At 37.9% G+C, this 20,064-nt stretch overlaps 1 long non-coding RNA gene across 1 annotated transcript in view; it reads right to left on the bottom strand.

Annotated features, from left to right (window-relative positions):
- The window catches only part of LOC120756726 (uncharacterized), a 187,954-nt gene that overhangs the window by 46,185 nt on the left and 121,705 nt on the right, over window positions 1–20,064 (bottom strand). Inside the window, exon 3 of the long non-coding RNA XR_005702230.2 lies at window positions 1,404–1,495. This is a non-coding gene — a long non-coding RNA (uncharacterized LOC120756726). The remainder of the gene's footprint in view (window positions 1–1,403; window positions 1,496–20,064) is intronic.

Below are 20,064 nucleotides of genomic sequence, written 5' to 3' on the forward strand. Positions count from 1 at the left end.
ATGCCAAGTTGTAAACCAATATATTAAAAAGATTGTAACTGCATGATGCTGCCTCATAATGTGTAATTAATGTACAGAAACAGAAAGAGTTTAGTACTGAATGAAAGATTTGTGTTCCAAGCTAAATTGGGTATCAGTGCATTCATACTATGTGGGGTAAAATCCTAAAAGATAATTACTTGCTCCAAACAGATTTTTTTCTCACTCCCTTTTCTAACCAGTCTCAAATTTGTCTTTCGAAGTTTTCTGTCTGTGCTTGATTTGGGAATTATTTTAATTTCTGTTCTTTGAGTAAGGATGGTTTAAGATTCTCACTCATCCGCTTATTGACATTAAATTATATTTTATTTTTCTTGTGCTGCCTTTTTAGTGAAGTAAATCTGTCTAGTTGTTTCTAACAGGAACTTTGGGATAGGTTTTGATGGAATCAACAATCTAATTATAACTCACATTTTCAATGTAATATAAGTATATAATAATAATATTTTCACCTCATACAGAATAAGAAAAGAGTGAGAGTGAGCATAGTGGCACATCCAGTCTAGAACAGTCTATAGTAAAAAATAAAAAAAAAAGAAAATCACAAATCAAACTTGAATATTTATTTGACTTGATTTAATTCTCCTCCATTTAAAAGTTCTCTGTACTCAAAACAATCATCCTGCATATGTATTTTCTCTAAATTTAATCCTAGCGACTTCAGGAAATGTCCATCAGGCTAACAACCACAGTACAACTGTAAACTCTCAGGTTACCGAACCAAACAAAAAGCAGCCAGCACATGTTCTCTACTCCGAGGGGATGCTACAGATGTTTGTGATGCATTAATGAATGGAGTTTACTCTTGCATTTCTTTAGATATTTAAAATATATTTTTCAAATTGTTATATTCTATAATATGTGGTTCCCATAAGCACCATGAATTCTTCCTTTGCCCTATTTCTGACTTACCTGACTGTTAGGCATTAAGTACTGAGATCTCAGTTTGTCTGTCTAGTCACAAGAAACCAAAGAAGCAACCATAGATAACCATCTCAATAAAAAGAAAAGCTAAAGGTTTGGAGATTACTTACTTAACAATGTTTTCATCAAAGGTGAAACTGTGTTATTACATAGGCAAGCTGAGATTTTAAAATCTGTTTTAAGGACGCACACATCACAACAAAACATCCAAAGCTTTGGATTAAAAATGTTATTCACTTGAGGAACAGTTGGGACAAACACTGGTTGCCAGAGATAGCATTGCATTACGGTTCTTAATGTCAGTGGCATTTTGCTTTCCAGGTGTGAAAAGAAAAATTCCTACAGGAACACTCTGTTTGTAAAAAACATCCAGATAATTCAAATTTTAAAAAATCCGTTCAAAGTTACTGAATTATGCAAAAGAAATAGCATCTACTTACCATGTCAGTTTGTTGGGATAGGAATCACACATTTCAGATTCAAGTATTTTTGGTAAAACAGGTTTCCAAATATGTAAATACATTCAGAGATTCTGTGGAGACAATAGAGAGACAACATCAGTGTTTGTGCAGGATCTGTTGCTTAGGAGTGCTACAGAATACAGTTACAATATTCCAGTGTAATTATATATTAGCCCTATGACAATTTTGAAAACCTCTTTGTATTAAAAAAATTGGGAATTTTGGTATATGTATTTTTTATTTCATATAGAGTCAATCTGTCTCTCTTAGGAACACCATGTCCTGGAAAAAAATGCCTTTTTTTTTTTTTTTTTTTTTAAACAAGGGAACAAGAATTTTCTATTCAGCTACAATAATCATTTTCCAACTAGCACATTCATCAAAGAATGAGCAATTCACTAGGGTAACATATGCAGGAGCTTGCCTGTATATATTCATATTGTCTTCTGCCTGAAAAGAGTTAAATAGAGCATATAAATGATGAATACAGAGCGTCTTGGGATACAAAACAACTAAAATGGGTTAATTAGTGAAAAATGTGCATCAGACTATAAGGCTCAACTGTAAATGTTACGGTTTTTTAAACCTATTATATCTGCTGATAGTATTTGGGATTATGGATAATATATATAAAAAGATGTTAATTTCCAAAAGGAGTTGAGTGGAACATATTAAAGAGTAAGAAATATTCATTGTTTGAATAATAGTTCAGATGCATTCACATTAAACATACATTAGTGAATACATTTCTTTGACATGCTCATATATAAGCATAATACGTAAGTGACCTAGAAAATACAGACATTGTATAATCAATGACAAAAATATTGAGACAGATAAGCCCCGAGATCTTTGATCAAATATATTCATTGGCGAACACACAAAACATGTTATGCTGACAAATAATATTCTTTGGGGCAGTGGCAGCGTGCTTTCCGCCAGCACCGCCCTCCGAGGCGCTCTGCGGCAGCCGGGCTGCGGGAGGGGAGCTGCAGCCGGCCGATGCACCCCACAACTCCAGTGCCCCTGTGCAGGGCAAGATCGAGCCGCTGCCTGCTGACAGCTTTCTGAGTGAAGACTGTCTCTCCCTTTGTGCTTTGTCACGTTACAGAGAGCTGTCCCAGCTGCTGTCATTTTGACAAATAAGAAATGCACTCTCAGGTTGGTAAAAAGATGTTTTATACAGAGAAAAAATGATGTGATCTCTATTCAAGTGCCAGCAAGGTGTTTTAGGATTTTAAGGACTTCTTCTCTGCCTAACAGTCCTGCACAATGCTGTTGTTACCAATTTTGCTTATACTCTTCTTGCTGGCGAATCAGTGAGATTTGCAAGCTGGCTGAAGTGAATACTGACACGCCATTATTATTTCAGTAAAAATGCTTTGACTTTTCTCCTGTGATTCCCTGCTTGGTTTGCTGTGTTTGTGTCTGTGGGCTTCTGAAGAAAGAGACACCAGAACAGAAGGGATAAATCTCCTCCAGGGTCTGTAGTTGAAGTGACTCCTGAGAGGCTGAAATACGCTAATTCAAGATAATAATAGTACTTTAGTTAAAACTATCCTCTGGAACTGAGAAAATTTGGAGTCATAATACTGTTTCATAAAGTCTTTGAAAACCCTCATGACACAGATGTGTGGTTCCCTGTGACCTGTGATCACTCATTTATCTGTACAATGTGCTCACACAGAACCCTAAACAGAAGAGTGCAGTGCTGACAGAAAACCCATGAACTTGCAGCAGAGCATTGAAGTTTGCTCCAATTAAAACAAAAGAATAAGTGATGCATTTAAGGAATACTTGTGGTATTTAACATCAACATTAAAGTGAAACTGTAAAGTCTTCTTTTTAAGTTACCCATTTTCGAAGTAAAAATGACATAATTCCAAACATGTAGACAAAGTCTTTTCATATATGGATGTTCTCAATTTGGGTTAGGCAATTGACATTTTAAATATGGGTTGGAAGAGGATATACATCAGAGTATGCAGATAGAAATGTTAAAATACATATTTTATTTTGACAAGCAAAAGCTCTGTCAGAAGGTCTTTGATTCACAAAGCTGGAATACATACATAGTTTTGAAATATGATTCTTTATCATATTCACTTCTTAGAGAAGTTAATGTCTTCAATACAAACAAATGTGCATCAGACAGAATCTGAGCCTGATTTGCTTGAGGGACTGTAAGAATAATAACAAAACCCCACTAATATTAAGTAGATTTAGCAAGGAAGGAAATGATTTTTTTCGATCTTTTCTTATTTGTCTGAAAAATAAATTCTACCATTATAGTGTGTAATACATGAGGTATCTGTTAATAACCACATTCAAATTAACAAATTTTTCATTCTAAGGTGTTGTCTAAGTATTCCCTGTTGTCCAAATATAATTGAACAGTGGCATTCCAGACAAATAAATTTTAGTAAAATACGAAAGAATTTGTCTGATAAAGAAAATATTAGTATCAACTTATAAACCATAAGGTTTATACTAAAATATTTCCATTGGAGAAACCCGATGGCAGCTGACTCTCAATAAGAGGCTTTGTAAAGAAAACCACTAAATCTCTTCATCTTCTGGAAATGCCACCTTTTCAGCACTAACAGTCTTTCAAGCCCTTTATAAAGGCTGCATTTGCAGACTAATTTTTTTTTTTTTTTCTTACTCCTTATTTTCAGCCATCTTTGATATCATGCTGATAGAGCCAATATAGCATAGTTTGGACATTTTTTGAGGAAGTTTTTTAAGGAAAGGGTGATCGGGCATTGGAAAAGGCTACCAGGGAGGTGGTGGAATCACTGTCCCTAGAGGTGTTTAAGGAAAGACTTAGGATGTGGCACTCAGTGCCATGGCCTGGTTGACAAGGTGGTGTGGGGTCACAGGTCTCTATGGTCTCAAAGGTCTTTTCCAACCTAGCTGATGTTGTGATTCTGCACTCTGTATGTATTAAATCCATAGAAACTAGGAGTGTGGCAGGAGTGTGTTTACTTCTTCTCTGTAAGTAAACACCTTTCATTTCAAACAATTGAGTATCTGCTACCCCCAAACATGGCCTGCAGTTCCTTATTACACCCCAGGACATTTCTTTATGTGAAGTACCAATGGTGTGAGCTTTGTACCATCAACACTAGCTAGGAGCTCTTCAGAGCCCTTACATTTAAATTGTTGTATTCATTCTCTGGATGTAATTTGCCATATTCAGTAAAGGGTAACAAAACCACATGAAAGGTACTTAAAAGTTTCTTTCAAAACTGGGCTGATATATTTATAACAGTGTCTCAAAGCTACATATTTGATGAACAACATGCTCAAACTAGAGGTGAAGCTGCAAAGTTCCTGTGACTCTGTCCGAACAAGATGCAGCAACACAGTATTTTGTGATGACAGTGAGTAGTAAAAATGGATACAACAGAGCAGAAATCTATCCATGGAATTTGCATTTCCCAAGCACAGTACCTGAAATACTGTCAACATCATCTTGCTAACTACCAACATTCCCTCATACCCATGACAATCTTTGAGCCAAACACAGATAAATATTAGCCAGAGGATCCACCCAAGTAAAATTTCCAATAGAGTTTTCTGTATGAAACTTTGAAAAATTGAATTATCTGTCAAAAACCTGTATTGTTTCCGATCTTTAACATGACCTTGAGGCAAGATATGTTTCATTACAGTATAAGCAAACATGCACCCAAACTGCCAACAGATAAACTGGTGAAAGTTGTCCCACCTTCTATTCTGTGTCCTCGTGTAGTCAGTTGTAGACTGAAATAAAGTACCAAGACTCCCCTAAAACAGAACAAGGCTCTCTCACCTCTCATTTTGAAGGAGAAGGTAAGTTTGATCCCTCTTTAAGTCAAAATTAAAGCCTTTTAAGAGCAAATCTATTTTAAAATCACAATCAGAATAGAAAGGCTATGCATAGCCCCAACAGCAATAGCTTTTTTCTGGTTTCTACTGCAATATTGTATTCAGAATGGATCTTCCATGATGCTAATATAAAGACTTCATTAGTCTGATAAAAATATCAGCAGGTGTAGGAATGAAATCAGACAAAACATGAGGTGGTGTGCAGAGAAGTTCCTGAGGGTTTATCTCCAGTGGCAGGGAGACAGAAGGCATGTGGGCTCAGGTTGGCTCAAGCCCTTGTTGCCGTGCCAGAGTGGCTGGGGCCAGTTGCCAGAGGGGGTGTTTTAGGGAGTGCTGATATCCTGAGGGTGGCTGCTTGACTGGAAACATCAGTTATCACCTTGGTACCACTGCCTTACAGAAGTCAAAACAGGCAGAGCAGGGGGAGGATCTGAAGTGTGAACATAGAGAAGCTTGCCTGCTAGTAGATGGGATGGTGACAGTATGTTATTTCTGCAGCCACTGGAGGAAGGAAGATTCCCGTGTGCTTTCAGGAGGATTTTTGGATGTAGAGCCCTATTAAGACCATGAAGCTAAATCCTGTTGCCTGCACACATGCAGCGGCTCTTTGCTGTTATTTCTTGGGCAATTCCCATACCAGATACAGTGTAAACTGAAAATTTTCCAGAGTTATCTATGGTCAATGAGCAGTTGGGTTTGCTGTGCAGTTGCACAGGAGCCAAGATGTGCCCTGGCTGTACATTAGAGCTCCTCCCTGTACTGCAGCACGTCCAAACACAGACGGGAAGCACTGGCGATGCATCTCTCAGTAGATGGTCAGGTAAACTCTCAGAAGGAGTCCCTGTCTTTTTGAATCAGTGTTTTGGCTGTCTTGTTGTCTGACATTCCACATAGTGATCATCTCTTTCTCTTAGGGTATGTTTCCTCACTTTCTTGGTCCAGTAGAACTAGTTTAAGTTATTAACCTGATCCTCATCTAACAGTTCTCCTGTTCAAACTGAAACAGCTCCTTGCCTTCCTCCTTTGGTGACTGAGCCTATGAAGTGGCCACTGAGAATGCCAAAGAACAGGACAGCCCTCTGCCACAGCTCTTGGTCTTCATACAAACATGACAAGAAATTTCTCATATTTGCTTGCATCTCAGAGAGGCCCCAGATATCACCAGAAACAGACCCATTCACTCAGACAACCGCTTCTTTAAAAGACAACCGAGTCTTTCTGGAATGGTTTAAAATTTTATCACAAAGTAAAAGACCTAAATGACAATGTCTTTATCTTATTTTTGGCTAGAGACTTCCTTCAAGTACCTGTTCTTACATTTACCATTCTAAATGGAGGAACAAAACACAGCAGCCTACATAAATTGTCTACTAGAAAGCCTGCAATTAAAAATATGACCAGGAATAACCCTGCATTAGAAAAGTAACTGTGAAGTTTGCCTTATTGAAATCAAATGTCTTGGCCACAACCACAAAGAAAGAGTCTGCATTTTCATAGTAAAATTTCTGTTCCATTAAGAAAATAGTTTCCATATTAAAAAACAATTGACTTTCTGCAAACAAGTTTCACTAAGTTTCTAACTAAAAGAAAACTCAAGAATCAATTAAATGCTAAAAAAAAAGAAAAGAAACAAATAGGAAACCAAGATGAAATGTTAGCAGCTACATATCTGGAGTTTAGACTGTTCTTATAGATAATTAATATGGTCACATTATTTAACTGAAACATCATGCATCCTGCCACATGTCATTCCTTAACCAATCAACACATATGAACTATGCTTACATGATAGAGAAACGATAGAGAATCATGGATTTTGTAGTGAGATGAAAATGACAGATCCCTTTTTAAGTGAGGAATAGAATATAGGATTGAGGAATTTGTAATGGTCACTTAGGCTAAAAGGATGGCCATATCATGTATTTACATTGCACAAGAGAACATATTAAACATATTTAGATAAATGCCCATTTTCTCACTTTTTATGCTTGTCAGATTACATATAAACTGTAAATCAAGTAAAAGGCATAAAACCTTGTAACCACTATGTCAAACAGCCTTTTAAGTAGTGGAGTAGTTCCATCATCTCTCAAATTTAACTTTCCCATTAGTGGTCATGCAACCCGATAACTCAGGGGGACAAGGTAGGTAAAACAGTTCAGCTTAGTCTAAATAGAGTCCTAATCAGGGTTAAAAAATCAAATTAATCAAATCCCAGGATTAATTCCAGTAATTATCATGTCTGAAGAAAAAACCAAAAACCTGTTGGGTTTTTTTAATTTATTTCATAACACTTGCTACTAATTACAGTAGGTTTTCATCATTTGTATATCAAAAATATGGACTCTTGTGTGGGTACACAGCTATCTCAAGAGAAACACGCTGCCAACATATATCCAGCGTCACAGAACGGGCAGGCTGGAAGGGGGCGCAGCGAATTGTCCAGTCACACCTCCTGCTCAAGCAGGGTCACCCTAGAGCACACAGCACAGGATTGCAGCCAGACAGCTCTGGAATTCTCCAGTGAGGGAGACTCCACACCCTCTCTGAGCACTCCGTTCCTTTGCACAGTAAAGAAGTTCTTCCTCGTGTTCCTGTGCATCAGTTCCTGCTCATTGCTTCCCATCCCACTGCCTGGCACCACTGAGCAGAGCCCTGCCCATGCTCTGAGCCCTCCTTAAAATCACTGACAGACCCTGACAAGGTCCCCTCTCAGTTATCTCTTCTCAAGGCTGGACAGTCCCTGCTCCCTCCGCCTTTCCTCGTAGCAGAGGTGCTCCAGTCCCCTCATGACCCTTGTCACCTCTGCTGGACCCCCTTTGAGAGCTATGTGTCGTGCTGAGGAGCCCAGAACTGGGCATAGCACTCCAGATGTGCCTAGCCAGGGCTGAGTAGAGGGGTAGGATCACCCCTTGTGTGATGTGAATGCTCTTCCTAATGCATCTCTTGGCCACTAGGACACACTGCTGGCTCATGGACAGCTTGCTGTCCACCAGGACCTGCAGGTCCCTCTCTGCAGAGCTGATTTCCATCGGGTTGATGCAGTAGTAGGACTTGGACCTGCATGCTCAACAAGAGGACTAAATAGGCATCTCCTCTACTCCTCTTCACATGCCTTGGGCACGTAACTCCATTTCACAGTGGTGGGATCTGTGCCTACGCTTCCAAGTGGGACAACATATATCTGCCTTTGATATTCCAGACAATACAGCCTGTTTACTGAATGCTTTGGTTAATGATAAAGCATCTTTCAGAAAGCTCTGTTATGTTCACCCTGTGAAGACAGTTTTGAATAAACGCAAATACAATCAATACAATGATCACATTTTAACTTGACAAGAGAAGGACTTGGTGTTTGCTACTAAATTTACTACAGAAAATCAGTGGTCTATTTTCTTCCCTTCCTTAGAAAATTTTTTGATTGTCTAGACATGCACAAATTTCTCTGTCTAGTTTCACTAAATACCACCTTCTGTAACTGTGAACAAGCTATTCCCACAAGAAATAACCTCTGAAAATATGTTTAACATTTTGTTGGTACCTGATCAGCCAGAAAAGTCTGTAATGATCTGAAACAGTTTGGTAAAGAACATGTGAGGGTTAGAGAGAGGACACAAAGAAGAAAAACAGAATTTAGCAGAAAGGAGCATGCTTTGGGTTTACCTAAAATCAACAAACCAGAGAATGAAATCCTGTTGATCTGCAGTTTTATGATGCTTGGAGAGCACCTCTTTTGTCATGTAAGAGAAGGCTCGCCCTACATTTGCTTGTAACAAACAATATTGTAATAGGAATCAGGGACAGTTAAAGGCACTTGGCAAATTTTAAAGGCTATGAGTATGTCCTGAGGGTTTCCAATCTGGCCTAGTAATTTTATAATAAACTGTAAAGAACCTTTTATCTGTGCTCTGTTTTCAGGGAAGTCACATCAAAGAAAAGAATGGATCATTTACCTCCACTTGGAAGTTACTCACCATATGCCTGGGAAAAGGGTGCTACATCACTTCTTTAACACACTCTACTCAAGCCCTGTCATTAAGATGAAACTTGTACAAGTATAAAATCAAGCTCCAGAAAATTCACAGGCTGCCCATGCACCCCCTTTTTTCCATCTCTGTTGGAAGTCTGCAGCCTCTAGAAGCCCTCACACCAATCTCCATGGTTTTTGCTCCCAAGCATCTGCCCAGCCACTTCAACACTGGGCTGTGGCAGGGTCTTTACATGAGAGCAATGAAATGCAACTGTCAGACGGATGCCTTTGATAAGATGACTATAGCCTTTGTAGTGTATCTGGACTCACCAAGAGGTCACTAACCTTGCAAGGATCTTATTGAGTCTGCGTGCTGCTCCATAGGAGAGAAGAATGAAAGTTTGGCGAAATCTCCCTTATGAAGAATTTTAAATTAAGCTTTTGGTAAACCAAAATTGAAACTTCAGATAAAGATCTGAAACTTCTAATTCCCTTAATTGTGAAGGTTACATTTGAAGTTTCAAAGACAGTGTTTTAAGAGACAGATTGTGGAAGTGATAGCTCTGAGTCATTAATTTTGTCCATTCACCAGAGGGAAGAATTAGCTTCAAATTCATTCGATCAACTGAAATAGTGATACTAAAACTGAAGAAACTTGGAGATTATGCTGCTCACAAGATCTGCGTGAATTTTATTGTTATTGTTTTCTGATGTACTGAAAAAGTTTGGAGACATTCCAACATAATTTTCATGTTTCAAGCCAATTCTGGAATAAAATAGAAGAAATATAATGCTTAGCACTTGAGGAGTAATATCAAATAGATCACTCTGGGGACAACAACTACAGTAATAGAGCGAAGACAGTGTTTGAAATGATCAAATGTTGGCTGGTGCAAAGGTAACTACAGCATAGTCTCTCCTCAGAGACACGCACAGGATGTAGGTGTTGAGAGCCACAACGCTCTTTTCCAGGACTAAGTGGGAAGGGAAACCAAACACTCCTGGTGCATCTTTCAACATCAGCTCATTGCAGACTGCTGAATCACTGACACCAGTACAAACTGCAGACATAATTCTAAGGAATATGAATGTAGTTCTATCCTCAGAATGCAAGACAAATCTCATTGAAAAAACCAACCAACCAACCAACAAACAACAAGCCAAACAAAAAAAAAAAAAAAAAAAAAAAATCCAAAATAAACTAAACTAAAAGTGTTATCCTTACCACAAGCTTATTAATCTCTACCTGGAATCCCCTCTGTACCTACAGTCACAAGTTTAGGAGTCTATCTTTGTATTCAGGCTCCTTGGTGGTTTTCATCTGCAAATTATTAATAAAGCTTGGCCTTTGTCAGACTATGTCTGATAGATTAGATGTAATTAAATTTTAACAGTCTATTTCATATCTCTTCAAGTTATACTTCTTTACAGCCCATAATATTTTTTATAGGTAATAGCCTTTAATGAGCTACAGCAAGATCTTTCAGAAGGGTTGGAGACTTCCAGGGACACAGAATATTTCATACATCTGTAAGTAAAATCACCCAAGGCTCCATAATAAAAGTGAGGTAGGGTCAATTTCTGGTGTAGGAACACGTATCAGTATGAAAATATAATTCTAAAGAATAAAAGCTACAATTTCTATTTAGATATAAAATAACCATCTTTATTTAAAGTGTAACTTCAAAAAAGTAAATAGGTATTATGCTAAAGCTGATTAAAATAAAGTAAACCAAAATAAAGCTTGATAACTCTTACTATAATCAACTGTGACTTCCCTGAGATCCTCTCTTTGAAAACAAAAATATAAATTAAAGGTTTTGAGAATTAAGAATAAACTATGGCCAGAAGTGTTTTTTTAAATATTTCAAGACATTTCAGAAAATGGTATGACATTTCCCCTAAATGCCAAATAAAACCAAGTATGACTATGTATATCCATAAAGTAAGGCACGCAGTCTTAAAATCCAGCTATGATTAAAAAATGAGCTTCTCTAAAATAGCAACAATTTAAACTGTGAGCTTACTTGTCACTGAGCACATGAGAAAAAACAAATCTCCAGCCATGCCAGCAGCGTTAAATTTGCACAGTTTGGAAACGCAGTCATCAGCTTTGCTGAAAGCCAGTCACCGAATCAGGCTGTACAGAACGGCACCTTTGTTGCACTTGGTATGCATAGACAAAAGATTAATTCTTTGCATTGTTAGACTGACTGCTGCAGAACAAACCACTGCTATTCAAACTTGTCAGAACAAGCTTGGAGAAGACTAGATAAGAGCACCTGAGAGATCTGTACACAAAGACAGTTGAACTGGAATTGAAGTTACACGAATTAACTACTGTGTGGTGCAGGTTTAACTATCTCAAACAATTCCTCCGTCTTGTTTGTAGTGATAATATTCCATTTTTAAAAGTTCTTGTTTTATGTATGTTCCAAGGCACACAGGTTGCATGCTTTTGGTCTTCAACAAAATCTATGCTATCACGTGGTGCCAGGTGCTTCACATGGAAATATAAATTTCCAGGCTTGTTCAGATTTAGTTTCATTTTACATGCAGTAATTTATGATTTTAAATAACTGTGCCACACAATAATCCTGTACAACACATGACATTCAGGAATGGCTACAGATGGAGCTTTCCCATACATAAAAATTGATGATTCTGAACTGCACCTGTTTCTACCAGCCAGACTATCTTGCACGGTAATCTTACGTTGCACTAATAATTGTCAGATTAGTATTTAACTGTTCTTACCTAACAGTTGGTATAAACTGTGGCATGCACGTCCCCTGAGATTTGAGCCTGCAGCAACTGGGCACATGTGTCACCACACACATATTCTCAGTCCCATGGGGTTGTCAAACCAGCTCTGAGCACAAGAGAGGAAGGTAAGGTCATATGATGAGGAGCCACCTTTGTACCTCTGACGCTGTGGCTGAAGAGGCTTTCAGGAAAAGTTTCTTCTCAAAGAATGGTCTAAGAGTGGAGATGGTTATTCAAGTGACATAGAAGGAAGATAAACAGGGGAACTGCATTCATGTTGATGCTCTGAATCTAGATTAGAAATTAAGATTTAGAAATAAAGCATAATGACATTCACGCAACCAAAAGTACTATGCCAGAGAAGCCCAAGTGAAAATGAACATACAAGATGAGATGAATGGAAATGGTCTTTTAGGGGACAATTTTTCCAATAAGAGAGCTAAAAGAATTCCAAAATCACAGATACTACTACTAATTAAATAGGCTTCATGTGGTATTTTCTGAAGTTTATTTACTTCAGTAAAAATAATGGCTGTCTAATCCTGTACAACATTTTTTTTTGTGTCAAATCATTGCAATTTTTTACTCTTCACCAAGTACTAGCTCAAATAGTTATATATCACACATATATATTCAACTCTGGCTCATATTTATCCAAGTAATACATGCATTTTTCTACTACCCAGGTATTAATGCATACAATTGGATCAAATAATAGCCTTAAACATACTTCAGTGCATCAGCACTTCGACAAAATTGGCGCTTCTTGCTAACTTTCACACTTGGAAAAAGACTAGAGATATCACTTGACTGTCTGAAAAGTTACATCAGTAAACTTCTGTAAATAAATGAACAATACTGTATTACGGCCAAATGGGAAGAGTCCTGCCCACAGAAGGGTGACATAATTAAATCTGCTACAAAGTACATCCTGTGTTGGATGCACCTATCCCAGCCTTAGGAGACAACATCAGACACTTTCAGAAAGGTTTGTTGGGTTTCTCAAGTTCTTGAGGAACTTTGATCTTAGCTATAAAAGAGTAACTTCCTTACATGGTATTTTTTAGTATTTGTCTTACATGCAGATTGCTGACAAATACAGGGACAACAGCATGATTAGGTGACTGCATAGTTTTTTACCATTATAGCTATTTTAACAGCACTGTAAATGAATTATTATAATTTTAAGGGTTAATAGTACTATTCAAGCGTTCAAAATTCTAGATTCATCGGTGAGGTGTGATTTAAAAAGATCCAATTGCAATAATACAAGTTGAGGCAGAGGTAGGTACCCTAATTTTTCAAGGTCAATCTGTGTCCAAATTTAATACTAATGGGATTAATTTTTTGTTCCACTCTTATGTTTCATACCATTTTACTCTTGTGATTATAATTTGTTTTTATTTTGGGATTATAGTAACTGACAGCTTATTCATGAATTAGGTCCTGCAGACTGTTTGCGACAGCTGTAGACTTGAATCATCCCCTGTGTGAGCAAAACACAAATTTCATAGACGTGCATCAAACTGTGTTCAACCAAAATGTGAGATGACTGTTAAAACCACAGCCCTCAAGCCTTCAGCAAATGTAAAGCCTGTCATGTGAAATTCAATGTGGATCTTAATGCGTGGTGTTCTATTGAGCTACTGTACTTGATTCAGAACTAAACTTAGGTGTTAGAGAACAAAATTATCAACACAAGACCTTAAGGAGGAAAGAAGGAAAACAAGAATAATGCAATTTATTAGCACAGTGGGACTGAAGAGCCTTTCCATATAAAGATAATGTCCTTTTTGTTGTTGTAAAAGTCTACAACCAGATTTATTTCTGATATTATTTAACTGATCTCATCTTTGCTGCTCCTACAGTCTTCACTGACATTGCTAGCATCTACAGCCTTTGGAAAAAATGGCATCTTGGTTGAAGCGTGAAATGAATTGACTTTGACAGGAAAGGGAAAAAAATAACTTTCATGATTTTAGACATAGTGGACAAAAAAATCTCTGCAATCAAAAAGTTTATAGTAAAGCAGATTGGAAAAGTGCTCATGCACAAGAACCCAAGTCCGTTTTCTGAAAAAGCTTGAGGGCTTCCAGAATATCACTTGAACCTGAGATACAGTATACAAGCTTAGGATATTGTATAAACTTCCATTGTTTTATGGCTATATTAAAGCTCACAAAAGCCCAGTAAAAGTTTACTGTGGCTGAAAAAGTATCAGCATTTTTATATCAAAGCTTCCTCATGCCTTCCAATAAAGGAGAAGTGCTTTAATACCACCCCCAGCAAGCAAATAGACATTTCGTTCAAATCAGCCTTTGCTGTTAGGTGCTGAAGAGAACTATTTGCTGCTTAGTTTTCCAACAGTCTCATCTTTCACAACTCTGATTCATTTACTCAGAGCTGCTAGAATTTAAAATCTGGATGCACTGCAACCACCTCAAAGATTCTGAGGAAAAGGCAATTGAAAACCTGACAAAAATTTTAGTATATTTCCATTTGTTTGGTATTTGCATGAAATTTTTAGAGATGAAAACCTATACTATCATTTACAATACATTCACAGTTACCAAATACACTAATAATTCTGCAGAATTACTTTCAGCCCAGCAAGGTGAAGAGACATGGGGATACCAGACAGCATAGCAAAAGGACCAGGGACTAAGAAGCAGGGATAGTGAAAGAAACAAAAGATAAGGGCAGCAGGAGTTTAATGATGCGGGATGTAAATCCATTGGATTTACAGGGTCCATAAAGCTGCACTCTGCTGTTCATAGAAAAGCTTGTTTGGGTAAACCACATACTGGATGGCACAGCTTCCAATAAGGCAATCCTTTAAAATGCAGAGCCATACTGGATTGAGGCTAGTTATAGCTGTGCTCCAGAGTTATTTCCATCAAAGCTCAGGAATCACTATCTGAGAACTGGAAGGCAGTTACAGACTATTATACATCACCCAACTCCAGCTGTACAAGCCAAATCCCTCTCAAATCTTAGCATTAGGCCTTTATTTCTAGAGTGGATGGAGCTGAAACCCAAGGAGAGAGCTTCTCACACTGGGAAAAGTCTGGATTCAGAGCTGACCTTCTGGGGTCCTGGGCTTACACAATTTGTGAGCTAGTGTGGAGAGGACATAGCATTACTGAAGACAAGGATCACAGTACTACTGCTCTTTTACAGCACCACTGAAAGGGTAATTCTTTAAGATAGTGATAAAAACATTCCTGTCTGGATGTAAACCCACTGAGTTATACAGCAATTCATACGGGAAGTGAGAGGATTAAGGCCTGAGAGCTGCCACACTGAAAACCCAGCCTGAATGGACTGGAGTAAGGGAGCAGTTGCTTTATCCAACAGCTCCATCACCCTCAGCCAGACACCGCACAAGGAATGGTTCCTCTGCACTTGCAGGATGCTGTACCCCCATCAGGCTCAAGGAACTATTTAGTCTGATTCAACGTTTCCAGGCTGCCAAGCGGCATTTGCTGTCTGAGTGTGCACACAGGAACTCCTGTCTCTGTCTCTGCTTAGAAATACACCAGTGTGGGGTTTATATAAGGTTGGGATTAAGAGAGTTGGATAAAACAGCAACACATCCATCAGAAACTGAAATTAAGCCTCTTTTAACGTCTTAAGCAGAAAGGAAGTGGGTCACTCAATTATCTATGCTTAAAATTAGGCATTTAACTTACTTCAGCTTATATCAAATTCTTTAAATCATTCATGGGAATTGACTGATAATTCAGGTTAAATATATGAAGTAATGAGAACCAGGCATCTAGAGACAGACACGTATCAAACCCAGACTACTTAATAAACAGGTTTTGATTTAACAATCAAAGAGGCATCAAACTTTTTAAGGGTAAATTCAAATTGCCTGTGTTTTGGTGAGAAAGGCATAAAACGTAGTAGGCTGTTGTTTTCTCAGGCCTGTGCAGAGAGCCTGGCTGTGTTGATCTGTCACAGTCTCCTTACCACACGTTAAGGGAATAACAGGGAAACAGGAATGCAAAGCGTCAGGTATAAAAGGATGCTTGACTTAAGTGTTAATGCTACAAAGGTGTTGTTAAATAAATGCCTAGTGAACGACCTTATCATCTGTTTTCTTAAAGTTCAGAGCAGCCTAGAAAGACCAAAACCAGGCTAATACGTAATAGTTTCAATTAAGTAGAGTATCAATTAAAACAAGCCAATATTAACACATGCATGATGAACAATCACCTTATAAAAACTGATTTGGTCAAGCATTACTTATTCCAAAACAGGCCTCTCTCAAAAATATTCACAAAGCAAAATACCTAATACTTAAATATCTCAAATTTGCAGTTAACATTTATTTTTAGCTTTTTATTACATGAGTATTTTGGGAAATGTTTAATGAGGAGACTGTCCTAATGATACAAGGGTTCTTGAATTCTGGTTTTTTGTTTCATTCAACCATAACAGAAGCCAGCGGCTGATGTTAGATGTGGATTGGCTTTGATGTTCAGCAAAACATAGAAAATCCCCTTTCTAAATCTCTTTCTAGTCCCACATTTTATGGCCACAGTGACCAAAATCCAGAGAGCCTCATAGGCCAGTCTGACCTAACTGCTTGGTGGGGAGGGGTATGGAGCAAGAGTCACCTCTCTGCAGACAGAGAGCATTTTTTCTAAAACCACACAGTTAGTATATCCTGTGAGGGTGGTGACAAAACGGTTCAATAGGACCTTTGTATTGAGCTTGTACTGCCCCTTGCTTGAGCACTCTCACTGATGGCTGCAGGACCTAGCAGCTTTTCTTTCCATCACCTATTCTCCCACAGCACTTTCCCCAAGATGACCCATTAGCTAACTCCTGGGGTACTTTTCTGAAGAAATGTAGCTGTAGCTAGAAATAGGAACAGAACCCTTTGGCTGATATAAAAATCCCCCAAGTTTGTGTGATGGCTGGCTCAAGCACGTTCAGATTGCCAGACTGCAGCTAGGAAGGCATTTCCACACAGGGCTGCCCGGCAGAAGTGGGTCTGCAGGACTCCCCTGCTCGCACAGACCCAGCCTTGCACCTGAGGCTCACCTGGAAATTGGACTCAGCAAGTCCCTGCTGCTGCCATGTCCTGTGACAGCAATAAAGCTGCTAAGTCTCCTGCCTTCTTCTTGTGGCACACTGTAATTGTGACCACAGATCTTTTATCATGGGTTTAAGCTTGTTACAGGGTATTAGAAGTGCTGTGCAGTCTCTGAGAGGAGGAGCAGATGATGTCCCCTGGGCCCGCCTGGATTGACTGCTTGTTACACAATTGTCAGTCTGACAGCCCAGTTGGTCCTTCTCTTGCTCGAGATTCTAACTTGTAAATTGTGAACCCACCCTCTTTACAAGAAAAATAAAGCTTCTCAATTTTTTGATGATTTCTTTCTTGTTCCTGGTTTTTTGTTTTCTCTTGGCAGTACCTTCGACAGATCCATTTTTTTCCTCCTGCACAGCAATTCTCTTCAGAGATAAGGCAGAAGTAAAATCAAGCTTAAAAAACCCCAACCCTCAAACAACACATTCTATTTAAACAGATGGATTAAAAAACAATTGTTAAAATGCCTTATTATCCAATGTGAAACAACCTCTTTAAAAGGAAGAGCATAAATTATTCATTCGCTGCCAAGGCAGTTCCCTGCAACATAAGTTTAGAATAGTTGAAAAGTTAAAAAGGTTTTAAAGTTTGAAAAGTTTAGAAGTGTTTTAAAATTTGTAAATGGATGTAAGGAATCAAGCTTCCCCTAGCTTCTCAGCAAGATAAACCATATGGATATTAAAGCATGTTTATGTTTCTGTCTGGAACTGTTTTCTTTAGCTAAAATACCGTCTTAACTCAGAATAACTAAGACTAATTTTTGTTGCTTTTCTCATAACAATATAAATGAAATATTTGTTTGGGATAGATTTATGCTGACTTCTAAAATGTAGGGGTAGTTTGGACTTAGAACCTGAATACAGGTGATGGAAAAAGTACTTTCCATGGAATGCAGACTTTCCTACTTTTGATAAGAAGACACACCATCAAAGGATCTGACATGCAGTTTCCTGTTTGGTTCGTTTCGGGGAACAAAGAGATTGAAAAACATATATATATATGTATGTAAAATAACGCAAGATTAGCCATCCATCATTAAATGTTTTCATGTCACATGACAATACAATGGCAAAAAAATTAAGCTTGTACATTTTAATAGTCAGTCAGAAGAAATTATATTGTTCTTTCCTTGCTACACACTTCCTTTGTACACAAATGCATAAATATTGTTCCATCTTTAGAACATGCATTTCTGCAAGTGGGAAAACCCACTTGCTAAATAAAATTCAATCATTTGTCCAGTGAAGAATAAAACTATGTGTTCATACTTTATGCAACACACTGACCAAAGAAATTCAAATTGGATAGCACTACTACAAAAGATTCACTGTGAATTTCTGTATTTGAAGAATGTTGCTACAAGGTTTATGAATGTAGATTAAGAGACTGTGCTGCAAAGGAGCCATTCTTCTCGTTAAGCAGTAGCAGTCTAAGACCAAAACACAAATAACTTTTATTTGGCAAATGCCACTTAGGGGTACCACCTCAGACCAACCAAATTAATCACTGTATACTACTGGTAAACAATGTACACCTTATGTACTCCTCTATCAGCCGAGGCCATGCTGCTCTGCAGTGCAGGCTCCATAAGAATTTATTTCCATTTTAGATGCAGAAAAACTTCAGAAAATAATTTTCTTGAGGTCAACCTCAGCCAGATTTTTTCTAGCTTGATCTACACAAGTAAGACTCAACCCCCTGAAAGGACACGCTGTAAAACCCAGAGAATGAAGAAAGAGAGGAGCTGGCACTGCTACACCTTTCTCCCATTAAACATTTCACGTTCTGGTGAAGGTGTGGCTGCACGGCTGCCCCTCTGCCTATGTGTTTGGTCAATGCTCAGCCACAAGCTCAGCCCCTCAGGCAGCACAGACAGTGGTCACCTAAATGTCTGCATATAACCAGGTACTGAAACTTCTCCACTCAATTTGTGCAGGATGATACCAGGGGCTTATTCATTTTCTTTTCCAACTCTTTCCATTTAGAGTATCAGCACCGAGCTTCTATGTTCAATATTAAATACACAGCAGAATCTAATGGTCTTCCCAGACTTGTTACGTGCCTGTTATAATAAAAGAGAATTTTATGTTTGCAGTCTTGTGAAGACTAAAGAAAGCTGTAGGTTAGATCAAATAGGAGGTTTGGTTTTGATAACCTCTGTAATTACTTCCTAACATCAGTGAGCATGCTCAAATACATCCAATAAATTCCCTAGAATTCTCGTGAGGGTAAAGAGGAGTTTCCATGCAAATGTAACAGTTCAAACACATGAAAGATGTTTGATTCCTTTTAGAAAAAAACAGCAAGTCTCTTTTCTGGATTTTCCTTTACAGACTATTTATAGTTCAAATGTATTTTCCATATTAACTTATTTAAAAGCAGAGGCTCTAGCAAAAGGAAACAACACATTGGGGAGAGGCACTGTGCTACATAATGAGTTTTCAGCTGAGACTTCATTTACCATACTGAACTAGTTTCACACAGTAGAACAACCTTATGACCAAAGAAGACAAAAGAAAATCCCTTGTGGGTATGTAGCACTGATCAAGGGAGCTTCTTTTGCCAAAAAAGACAGTTTCAGCGTGGCACTTAAGGGGTTTCTGACTAGAAAGAAAATTGTGTTGGACAAACAATTCTGCTAGAATTGCATATACTACATTGTTATGACAGGGAATTAATTTATTTTGTACTATACTATAGTGCAACTCTACATAACAAAAGATTATATTATGGGATAGACTTATATTTTAGAACTGAAAGGAAATGACATCTTTACATGAAATGCTTTTCACGTTATATATTTTTTTTATTCCACTTTGATAAACTAACGTAATGAATCATCCTTATACTTAAAAAAAATCTTTCAGTCCTTTATCTTAAACTGTTAGATTTAAATAGATCCAGACACAAACCCCCACAAAAATCTA

This window comes from Hirundo rustica, chromosome 9, assembly GCF_015227805.2.
Source record: "Hirundo rustica isolate bHirRus1 chromosome 9, bHirRus1.pri.v3, whole genome shotgun sequence".
NCBI lineage: Eukaryota > Metazoa > Chordata > Aves > Passeriformes > Hirundinidae > Hirundo > Hirundo rustica.